Source organism: Lithobates pipiens, unplaced genomic scaffold (assembly GCF_037356315.1).
Source record: "Lithobates pipiens isolate NorthernLeopardFrog02 unplaced genomic scaffold, aLitPip1_a1.2 Scaffold_23, whole genome shotgun sequence".
NCBI classification, from domain to species: Eukaryota; Metazoa; Chordata; class Amphibia; order Anura; family Ranidae; genus Lithobates; species Lithobates pipiens.
The window spans coordinates 93,430,427-93,443,001 of NW_027507785.1; the positions used below are offsets into that span (position 1 = coordinate 93,430,427).

At 38.8% G+C, this 12,575-nt stretch overlaps 1 protein-coding gene across 2 annotated transcripts in view; it reads right to left on the bottom strand.

Annotated features, from left to right (window-relative positions):
• The window catches only part of CACNA2D3 (calcium voltage-gated channel auxiliary subunit alpha2delta 3), a 1,440,485-nt gene that overhangs the window by 337,253 nt on the left and 1,090,657 nt on the right, over positions 1 to 12,575 (bottom strand). The gene's annotated exons all lie outside the window — the stretch shown is intronic.

Sequence of the window (12,575 nt, forward strand, 5' to 3'; positions counted from 1 at the left end):
GCAAGCCCAGCCCATTAACAGTTGCAAATTACTGAACAATTTTTTATATTGAAGCATTACTTTTTAGAATAATGGTCTTAAGAAATGCTGATCCCTGTGGACAAGCCTGATTTATGGCAATGAGATAAGACATAAGTGTCCAATATGAAGTCAGCACATAAAACTAAAAAAAAAATGTGCTGTTATATGAGAAAAGAAAGTATATAATGTTTTACTACAATATTAAATATGTGAGAAAGCTATTTATAGGTCATAGAAATAAAAATAGGTCTCCTTAAAGTGTAACTAAAGACAAAACATTTTTTTTGTTTTTGTTATGAACAGGGTGCAGATGGATAAGAACACCTATTAGGTTTATAGTGCGGTCTGTGCCTCCATTAAGGAGATTCATATTCTCAATTTACAATGTTTTCCGTTATCATTAAAAGTGAAAGTAAAGGAAAACTCCAAAGTTTGGGTTATCCCCAGAAAAGTAAGAAAATGGGAATCTTCCAATGGCTAGCCTAGTTCTGGTGAACTGGGGGACCCAAGGGACCCCGTTAATTTGCGGGGATTTACTCTCACTTCCTGTTTTGGCTATGGGACAGGAAGTGAAGGTAAATCTGCCCAATGGGACACAGATGGCAAAAGAAAAAAAATTGACAGGGGTTATAACCCTCCGTTTCCTCTATTTAAATAAAAAAAAAAGTTTTGCCCATAGTTCTACTTTAAAACAGACCTGACATAAACGGGTAATCACGGTAGCCCGAGCTAGTACTAGTTGCTAGTACTCAGGAACAGGCAAAGATTAGCTACAGTGTAATGTCAAGGAGTACCTCTTTTATTTTAGTTCTTACCATAAAGAAATTGCTCAGGTGTACAAGCTTGCTCCTCCAAATTTTGAAATTGCATTAAATGTACATGTAATTGCTCAACTTTATTTCCTAACAGTTGTTGAGATAACATATCACCACACAGGGAGTACATAGTTACATAGTTAGTAAGGTTGAATAAAGACACCAGTCCATCGTGAGTGAGTGTCTGCAATTGTCCCTATACCTGTACATTGCACACTCACATCAGTCCCTACCCTCAAAGAGCCCACAACCCAAGGTCCCCATTCTTATACTAAGGCCAATTATGGACAGAAGCCAATTAAGCTACCTGCATGTCTTTGGAGTATGGGAGGAAACCCACACAGGCAGAACATGCAAACTCCAGGCAGGTAGTGTCGTGGTTGGGATTTGAACCAGCAACATGTCTTACTGCTAGGTGAGAGTGCTAACCACTACACCACTGTGCTGATTTTTTTCCAAAGGTCAGCCTACTCATAGACTTACATTGTGAGAAGGAGCAACAAAGCACAATCATTGTGCAGCACTTCATAGCAGGAAGTGTTGTTTATATTTAGAATGTATAATGTGCTAATATTAACCTCCCAATATAACACGGTGTAACCTCCTAATGGTCAATCAGTGAATCATGTGCAAAATAAGCAAATGGAGCCTATTATGAATAACATATTATCCTTCACCATAACAAAATCCTAAAACTAAATATTAATGTGATGATAAATTATTAAACACAATAAAAAAGTGATGAACCACAGTGCACAAATATGTCAATAGGACAGCATACGGCTGTGAAGAAATGTAACGTCTTTAGTGATTGATGAGTTTAGACAGGTTTCAATGAGTAACCCAATGATAGAAATGGCTTGCTCATTTATTTAGCTGCTCATTAGCATGGGCTGGCTTCTGGCTTTCAAAGAACTTCCACAGTAGGAAACAACAAAAGAAAAAGACCATTGCACAGATAGTATATTGAATATTCCCTATAAACTAAGGGTAAACTTCACTCACACTTTCCAACAGAATGAATCGCATATGGTAAGGTCAGTTGAATACAGCTAACAGCTGGGATCTCCTCACACACCAACAGTGCACACACAACACTGCTCGTCACTGGCTCCAACACCACACCACAAGTGTGTAATAAGTAATCCATGCACAAATGGTTAAGAAGAAATGTAACAGGAATTAATAGAAGGTATGGTGAGAGAGGCTTTAATCAATGAGTCAACGGTGGAGCTAGCGCTCGTTGTGCTCAAAGCCTCAGGAGTCAGAGAATTAAAATAAGGGGGAATGGGCTTTGCCCACCTACTAAGGAATAGTGCATCTACATGTTAGGGAAATTAAATAGTTGAGCCAATAGGCCATCACTCATATAGGCAGCATCGACACCCACTATCAAACGCGTACCTCAAAGAAGAGAGGAAAAAAGAAAGGAAGAGAGGAAAAATAAGACAAAAAAGGAAAATACAGCTGAGAAAGGGGAGTAAGAGAGAGAGAAGGAAAAGGAATAGTAAGAGGGGTGGAGAAGAAAAAAAAAAGGGAATGGTGGGGAAGGGGACAGGAAGGGGAAGAAGAAAAAAAAAAGATAGGAATTAGAGGGGAAAGGGAAGGGAGGGAAAACCCCAGGAACCAACAGAAGAAGGAGAACTGAAACATGTCCCTAATGGGACATAGAGGAGTTGGTAGTTACAGAAGGAATAAGGACTCATCAAAATTTGGTAGGAGATACCCAGAGTATCCAAAGGGCTTCAAACTTTGCCACCCTGTCCGTAATGACCACTTCTATCTTCGCATGTATCGGGGCTTGTATTGAAAGCAAATTTATCAAGTAATCTTATATTGGATTGTCAAAAGATAACTATTGTTTGTATTGCTACTACAATGCTGATGTTATAACATGAAAATGTATGCTGTGAACATGTTCTTAGTTTGAGAAAGAGACTTGGGCACCTTGAAATGCATAGAACTGCCCCCCGGATTTGCATCCAGATGACATCACTTTCGTTCTGCATCCCACAAAAAGCTCTCCACTATTTCGTTGGTTTCCACTTCCTGATCTAAGCTGTCATCCAGCCTGATGTCCGGACTTTCCAAGCTGCAAGTTGTAAGAAGAGGCTCTCTATCCCAGATGCATGAGCCGGCCTCTCATGGATTACATATAAAAGTGCCATCTCTTTTTCCCATGTGAGTTACTAATTTACAAGTATTTCTCAGTACTATTAATGTTGCGCTTAGTTTGGTGCCCCCTGGTGTGTTCTCTTGGTTCTGCAGGAGTATCAATCCACCCAGTACTCCTATCTTGGTCTGAGGTTCCCTCTTGTTTCGAGGCTGTCCATCGGAAGTCCTTACTATCTGATGAGCCTGATTTTACCTGCCACAATGTAAGTTGTTATTTATCTTTTCAGCACAATAAACCTGTTAATATACTACTTCCAGATTGTGGACTGCTGTTCCTCTTATCTTTTCATATTTGTATACTGGCAAACAAAACTTTTGTATACCACAGCACAGTTTATGCCTGTGAATAATCTACATTTGGATCCAGCACCTCCTACTTCCAAATCTCATAGCAATAGGAACCTGATAGAGATTCTTGAGTCGGGCCACAGTTATTACATGAGCTCTGTACACATAAGCTCTGCTCTGTGCAGTCAAACAGTTATAAATAGTAACAGACAGGTTTTCCTCAAATAAGCTCATCTAAGATAAAATAATGCAGATGTTGGTAGAGATGCTTGGTAGCTATTACATTGTGTTTTACTTATCCAGAGGTAGATCATCAGTGATGGATAAAAGACGTAATGGAAAATGCATTTTACCTGCTTACTTGTTCCCTTTTCTCCAGCAACAAGATTCCCATTGGATGTATCAAGGGTATAATTTGATATCAGCACCATATCCATCTGATTTTTTAAGTAAGGTAATTTACATTTTAGTTTTATTATATCAATTCCTCCTCCGTAGGCCCTATAGTCACCCAACTTTGCTTCTCAGTTTTAGGATTATGGATAAACATGATAATTCGTTCATAGCCTTTTATAACACTTTGCACATGGACTTTGAAGTTTTATCTTAATACATCATCCCCATCCCTGGCTCCGGGGTTTGTAATGATAACTACAACATTATATTTCCCTGATAGTTAGTCAGTAAACACCTCTAAACTTTCAGAAAAATTGTTTACAACTCTGCTTCAGCAACATGAATCCCAAGCTAACCTTCTCAGTCTGACCCTAATTAGAATAAGCTCACTGGAAATGATTAAACTAACAAAAATGAAGAAATAAGAAGAATGCACAAATTAATACACAAACAACAAAAATTATTTCAGCTTATCGCTGTGGTCTTGATCTCAAATTCCATTCAATATCTATAGCTGAGAAAGAATAAACTATTTAGGTCAGCTAAAGAAAGACAACTGCGGGATGCACTTGAGCCTGAGCCTTGAGCCTGTACTTCTGAGAACGTAAGGATAAAGTAGACCTACTGACTGGTGACAAACAAAGTTTGATATTATATACAGGTACATGGAAGATGTTCCTTTAGGAGGTGTTTCAGGCATGACCATGACTAGGAGGAGGTCCAGGGCAGACTCAGAAAAGGCTGAGAGAAATATGTTCCTCAACTAAGGCCTCATGTACACTGCTGCTGGTAAATGGACGTTCAGAGGCAGTTGGATGCTTTTTTCAACTGCCCCTGAGCTCATACAATGTTATCTTATGTGTACACGTACACAGGTTCATTTAATGTCCTTTTTATGCAGTTGCGTTTATAGGCTTTTCTTTGAAGGCAAAGAAAAGGTTTTTTTTTTCAAACGCTTCTAAACGCAAACGCAGCTAAACGCGGCATTTAAACGCGGCATTTAAACGTGGAAAAACTGACGTTTTAAACTATCTGTCAAGTTAAATTGTTCAGGAGAGGTTGTAAAAACATCCCGTGTACATTAAGCCTTACCTGAGAAAAATAAAAATAAAATAGGTGTATGCAAGACAGAGAGCAATCTGGACAATCGAGTTGATCCTATTTCTCAAGTGACTCTTACAGAATAAAGAAACTGGAACAGGAATGATGAAAAAAAAATCAAATGTCTTCTTTTCCCAACACAAGGTAGGAAAAAACACCAAGTAGTAAAAGTGTAGAAGCTGATATCATGACGTGCTTTGAAGTCTAGCCTGCTAATACAATTCTCTAAAATCTCTTAATACAATATTTATTCAACTTTTATGAAGGGGAGTTTTTTTTTTTTTTTTTACTGTACTCTAAGGGTTGATTCCTTTGTCTTTCTAGTGAGAAATAATGTTTCTCAAGTTGTATTTTGCATTCTCTCCTTTTCCTCTCCAAACACCAAGAGAAGTTATAAATTATTATCCCAACAATGTCGTCATGTCTGAAAGTTGTCCTTTAATTTAATTTCAGGTCAACGGGTAGCACTAAATTCCAGCCAGTTGACGGGAGAATCTCTGAATGAGTTTCATTACTGCTGGCCAGGGCCTCCGTGGCCCATACCCAAAAAAATTCTGAAATAATTTTAAAACAAATCTACATTTTATGTCAGTTATTGGGAATAAATCCAGCCTCTCTGTCCAATTTCAACTTGCACTGTAGCGTTTCAACCAAGAGTCTCACTGTCTTGTCCACCAGACCCAAGTGTTCCAGCAGTAGTGAACAAGCCAAGAGTAGTCAATGAATTGAATAAATTTCCATTATAATGAACATGTTGTATTAGTGATGAGATACACTGAGCACAAAGGCCTGACTCAGGATGCTTTTCACATGGGATAGTTATGGTCTTAATTTATTTCTATGAAAGCAAGCATAGTGGTGTGTTATTTTTTTTTCTTGGTGCATGCTATTCTTTCCAATTTTATAATTCAGAACAATACAATACAGATTCATAGGAAGTTGGGCCTGGGCTAAGTCTCTGCCTTCCATAATAGTTCTGTATCTAGTAGTTAATGGAAAAGTTGATAATATGATCAAGAGACATGAAAATGTCCCTGTGGATGGTTACTAAAGTAATCTAATATCCTGTTTGTTGGGAGCCCATTGACAAGTATCTTATACTATATTATGTTATATTAAATTATTTCTGAAAGAAATAAAAAAGGGGAACTAAAAGTTAAACTGCAGTTTAAGTAAAAGACAAAAAAAAAACTGGCATGGCAGAAACATGGATGCTGTCATTGATAAAATAAATAAGATACAGACGCCTCTGAGTGTAGACTGTTAAGCATTTAATAGTAGAGTAAAAGGATACAACTCACATGGAAGACATAAGTAATAGGCATACAGTATCTCACAAAAATGAGTACACCCCTCACATTTTTGTAAATATTTTATTTTTATCTTTTCATGTCACAACACTGAAGAAATGACACTTGTATAACAGTGTAAATGTGCTGTCCCCTCAAAATACCTCAACACGCAGCCATTATTGTCTAAACTACTTTTGTTGCCAACGGTTTAGACATTAATGACTGTGTGTTGAGTTATTTTGAGGGGGCAGCAAATTTACACTGTTATACAAGCTGTACACTCACTACTTTACATTGTAGCAAAGTGTCATTTCTTCTGTGTTGTCACATGAAAAGATATAATAAATATTTACAAAAAAAGGAGGGGTGTACTCACTTTTGTGAGGTACTGTATGTAATGATCCAGTAGAAGGGAGCCTCACTAGTCCGCACCGTTACCGCCACTCGTGGAGCTGTCCTAGCTGGCAATATGCTGGTAAGATGATGGATGGTTGAGAACGTGGGCTGGAACACAAGCTCGAACACAGGCGGCAACGCAGCGCCGTCTGTGTTGGCATCATGTTTTGGAGCATGCACACTGGGGGGATACACTCAGCACGTGCTCCTTTCTCAAGCTATGAGCACTTTTAAACAATCCCTCACTGGCTTCTGTAGCTGCAGGTACCACGGGGCAATTATTCCTCAAAATTCACAGCAGAAACACTGAATTTGCTACGCTAGATAAACAAAATTTACATGACAACCTTATAATCTCTAATGTAAACACAGAGCAGGAGCTGTTTATAGATGAACTTAATAATTCTGCTTTTAATTTTAAATGTATTTATTTATTTCAGATACTTATATAGCACTGTCAATTTACGCAGTACTTTACCTATACATTGTACATTCACATCAATCCCTGTTGTCAAGGAGCTTACAATCTAAGGTAAATCCCCAGTCATCAAAGCGGTTGGTATAGCGTGACATCACTGACCAAATATGGCTACAGGGTCATATTTGGGCAATGACATTGCCCAAACATGGCTGTGGCCATATTTGGTCAATGACATAACCTGGAAGGGTCCACCCCTTCGTTTACATTTAGAGGGGTGGTGCTAGTCAGCAGTGGGATCAGAAGTGTCCATCAGTCAGTGGTATTTTTCTTCTGGTAGGAATTATGCGCAGGGAATGACATGGATCTGTATCTCTGGACAGCGTGATTGATGATGGATTTACTTTATTGTTTTTTTATTTTATTTATGTGGATCTGTATTGCTGCATGACGTAAATGATGATGGGACTACTATGTTTTTTGAATTATTAAAGGACTTGTCAAAAAGTATGGTGTCTTTATGTACTGTGTACATTTTTTATGAACGAGTAGGGGTACTACCCCTTACTCATTTGCAGGGGGAGGCGGTATCCTCAAACTAACATGAAGGTTCAAACAGAAAGTTCAAAAGTCAGTCAGCAGTAAATGGATTCAAACATGAAAAAAGTATTGCAAAAGTGAGCCAGACTTTCTCAAAGAATATCGGACTTTGTGGGCACAACATGAGGCAGTACATGTAATAACAAAATATTCTTTGTTACAAATATTGGTAAAAGATCACACATAATAAAAACACTACAGCAACCGATACTCAACAGTAGTTCAACAGATACCCAATTACAACCATGGAGGCATGGATCCAATGTAAACCATGTAACAGTCCATCGAAATACAAAAAAAGCATGAATAGTTGTCAAAAAATCAGGTCCATGAACTCCCCCATGCATTCTTGTCAATGCGTTTCACAAAAATTTGCTTCCTCAGAACAGATCGGGTAGTTGCTACTGATTGATCTCAAAAAGACAGACATCAGGCAGGAACAGTTTGAGGGGAAAGGGACACAAGAGTCTCCAAAAGGAGACCCAATAATGCAAGATGACCAATGATGTCCAGCTCCCAAAGTTGGGCCTTCGAGAAATCACCTCCCAAGGTAGCCAAAAAATTATCTGCCCACTCTGTTAGAGCAGAGGCATGAAAATTAGTTCCATGGGAGCCAAAATAACATACAGATGGGTAAACCAAAACTCAATTTTAAATATCTGGAAATGTGGAGGGATCCCGAATAGTGAATAAATATACAGTATCTCTATGACATAGTTATAATATTTTTCAAATTAGGCCTTATGCAGTCATAATAAAAGAACGCTGTTCCCAAGTGAGGTTCCCCCACCCTACTGGGGGATTGGCTAAGCTCTATTTGTGAGCTACCAAGTGGGGGACATTGTTACTTATGGGGTTGATTCCATTATGATAAGGTACCTTCAGTCTCTATCTGGTGGTCAGTAAACCCTTGAGATTATTTTAAGTAGACAATTATTTTGGAGGAGTGTTCTCTGATATTATGACTTCATAAGGCCTAATTTGAGCTTCAGGCAAATATGTCACAGAGATATTATATCTTTATTCACTATGGGATTCCTCCACATTTCCAGATATTCAAAATTGAGTTTTGGTTAACCCTCTGTATGTTCTTTTGGCCCCCTTGGACCTAACTTTTACGCCTCTGCTCTAATAGAGTGGTCAGATAATTTTTTGTCTATCTTAGGAGGTGGTTTCTCGCCAGCGCCAACTTTGGGAGTTGGACATCATTAGTCATCTGGAATTATTGGGTCTCCTTTTGGAGACTCCTGTGTCCCCTTCCCCTGAGACTGTTTCTGCCCAGTGTCTGTCTTTTCGAGGCCAATCAGTAGCACCTACCCATTCTGTCCTGTGGAAGCAAATCATTGCAAAATGCATTGACAAGCATGCATGAAGGAATTCATGAACCTGACTTTTTGACATGTATTCATACTTTTTTTGTATATCGATGGACTGTTACATGCTTTATATGATTGGATCCATGTCTCCATGGTTGTAATTGGGTGTCTCTTGAACTACTGTTGAGTAGCATATGTAGTAGTGTTTTTATTATATGTGGTCTTTTAACAATATTTGTAATAAAGAATATTTTGTTCTTACATGTACTGCTTCATGTTGTGCCCACAAAGTCTGGTATTCTTTGAGAAAGTCTAGCTCACTTTCGCAATCCTTTTTTCTAAAATGTGGGTGTTGGCAAGGTGGGGGTCCTCCTTTCCTGGATTCAAACATGCTTGGTACAATCATAGATCTATATTAGACAAACAAATTAACAAAAAATAACATATATATAAACATTTATAAATTAAAATAATAAAAAAGGGCAGACTCAATTGACCGTTTAGGCATGGTTCACACCTATGCAGGTTGCAGTTGATGCATATTTCATGTGCTTTTTTCTAGGCACCATTCTTCAATACACATTTTTGATCCATTGAAGTCTATGGAACCAAAAACACAGCCTGCTGGTCCCTGGTCCTTTTCATAAAATGCACAGATGTGAGCGTGACCCATAGGAAACCATGTTAAATGGACTGTAGTGTGTTTCTGCAAAACTGAAAACGCATTCAAAAATGCATACTGTAGGTGTGAACCAGGCCTTAGTCTTTTTTCTGCCATCACTTTTCTAGGTTTCCACCAAATGGAATTTCAAAACTTTTTTATTTTGATTTGGTACATGCCCCCAAGAAAATGTCCGGCCCCTGTGCCATTTATTTGGCTTGCCTATTAGTCTAGAAAATGGTCATTACTTTTTTTAACATTTGGCACTCATTGATTTCAGTAAGGTTCAAATTCAGCACCCAAACTTTAGTAGTGTTTTGTGCACCTTCCTGGAACCAAACCCAAGTACATTCAGCTCATCCCTATTGACAACACTTTTAGCCTCAGTCTTACATCCAATGCTAGTAGGAATCACCAAACATATGACATTAACCCTTTGCTCTTTCCTTCCCACATTAATACCCTCACATATGCTTGCTTACAAACTATGTATTCCCACTTTAAGGATCATTAACATTTTTAGCTTATCTGTAGCAGCTCAACTTAAAAACACGTTCCATGTTGGTACTTTGGCTGAGTCTGAGAAATACTTTAGTAAACTAATAAATGTTTTTATGCATTGATCTTAGCATTAGTTGTGAATGTATGATTGTAGATACAAGATTATTGAGATTTTCTCCGAGGCTTCACTGCTTTAAACTGATGATGGTGGGGACAGCTGATACATTCACAGACAGTAGCTCAGTGTTTTCTCTTTTGTAACGCCAATTGGCACTATACCTCTTATCTGTCTCTCTTATATGACAGGTGACAGAGGACAAAAAGGACACAATATGCTGATGTGAATGATTGAGCTGTCACTTTCCTCACTTTGTATGTGTCCTATTAATAACAACTGGCATAGCAGATATTCTTCCGTTTTTTGGAGCAAAATCATGAGTTCTCAGGATCCAACATGTACCTTACAGAGGATCAGTATACACGGGAACATACATGACCTTATCTGTAGAATCCTAAAATAGATTGGCTTAAAGTGTTTCCAAAGGCAGAAGGTTTTTTTCTATTTTAATGCATTCTATGCATTATGATAAAAAACCTTATGTGTGCAGCAGTCCCCTTAATATTTACTCAAGTCCCATCCCGATCCAGCGATGTTGCATGAGAGACTCGGCTGTCCATGACTCTCCCTCCTGATTCGCTGAGTGGGTGCCATTGGCTACCGCTGCTATCAATCAAAGTCAGTGAGCCAATGAGGAGAGAGAGGGGGTGGGGCCGAGCCATTGCTCTGTGTGTGAATAGATACACAGAGCAGCAGCTTGGCTTGGGTGCCCCCATAGCAAGCTGCTTGCTATAGAGGCATTCGGCAGGAGGGAGGGACCAGGAGCGCTGGCAAGGGACCCAAGAAGGGGAGGATCAGGCTCGGTTCACACTTGTGGGATGCAGGAACCCTGTGAATCTACTGTGGCTTACCACATAGCACCAGACTCGCGTGCCAGTTCATATTGCCATATGCGAACTGGGGGGAGACATAGCACTTTATCACCACCTGTTAAACGCCTTTTAAATTCATCTTGCACAAAATAAAGTTTTTAAAGGATAAATTCACTTTTTTAACATGTTACATGTTACATCCCTATTCAGGGTGTAACATGTTACAATTCCACTGGCTCCCCATTGTGACAGGCAACGGGGGATCTTCCCCCCACCGCTCTGTGTCACACTCTGCAAAGAACGTGGATGTGTAGGGCTCTATCCACACTGCCACGTCATTCATTCACAGAGACCTGTGTATAGAAAACTACAAGGTCCGGCTGTTGGCTTGTAGTTCTCAATGAACCACCACATGGTTTTTGTGCACTGTGGTAGTTCACTGATGTTTTTCTGTTAGTGTGTAACTGCTTGGCTGTAAGATGTATGGCCAGAAAGCTTGCACACAGAGCCTGCAAAAGCTCTGATCTGCTGATCGTGGGTGCAACGCTTTCCAGGCTCCCAATAGAAAAAATAAAAATAAATGCACATTTTTTTTACCTGCAAAACTTTTTTTTTTTTAAAAGGTGAACTTATCCCTTAACTACTTAAGGACCAAGCCTCTTTTGAGATCTGTTGTTTACAAGTTAAAATCATTTTTTTTGCTAGAAAATTACTTAGAATCCCCAAACATTATATATATATATATATATATATATATATATATATATATATATATATATATATATATATATATATATATATATATATATATATATATATATATACAGTATATATATATATATATATATATATATATATATATATATATATATACATGTATATATATACATTTCAGACACCCTAGAGCAGGGGTGCCCAACCTTAAGGGCGAGGGCCCCTTAAGCGACTTGGTAACTGGTCACGGGCCACAATGAGCAGAGCAGGCGGATGACAGGTCCGTGCAGAGCGGACACAGCCCACTCTACTCTATGGGTCCTCCGATCCGCCCTGATGGAAGGGGATTGATCTCTTTTTTTTTTTTTGCGAATCAGATTGGAGGTAGGCGGGTATAAAGGAGACAAATCCATTTAATCTGCCATTTCATAGAGGTGAATGGAGGGTCCTATTGAGTTATACTGATTGTGTGAAAGGGGCCTTTCACACTATTGCAGCGCAGTGCACCTGTGTCTTTCCTGTGGGTTAGCTACACTTTGCCATAGACTTCTGTTATAGCCTGTAGGTGTGGTGTACTTTCTGAGAGCTCACCAAACCTGCAGGTAATAACAGAAGTGTATGCCTCAGTGCAGTTAACCTGAAGGTGTAATATCTTAATTGAAGGTTGTTGGCGCTACCTCCACCCAGTTGATTTCAATACACACTCTACTTCCTCAACCTTATTAAGTCTATCACCTTAACTAAATGAATTACCCCGTGTTCCGTATAATCTCAACACCACCCCATTTTCAGTGCCTAAAACTCAAGGCAAAAAATATATATGAATTGTACCCCACTTTGTATTCCCTAAGTGAAATAGTGCCACTATAATTTCATTAACAATTGAAAATCTCAAATCAAAAAATATATATAAATACAGGGGACAATGATGACACGTAGTTGGTAAAGGCT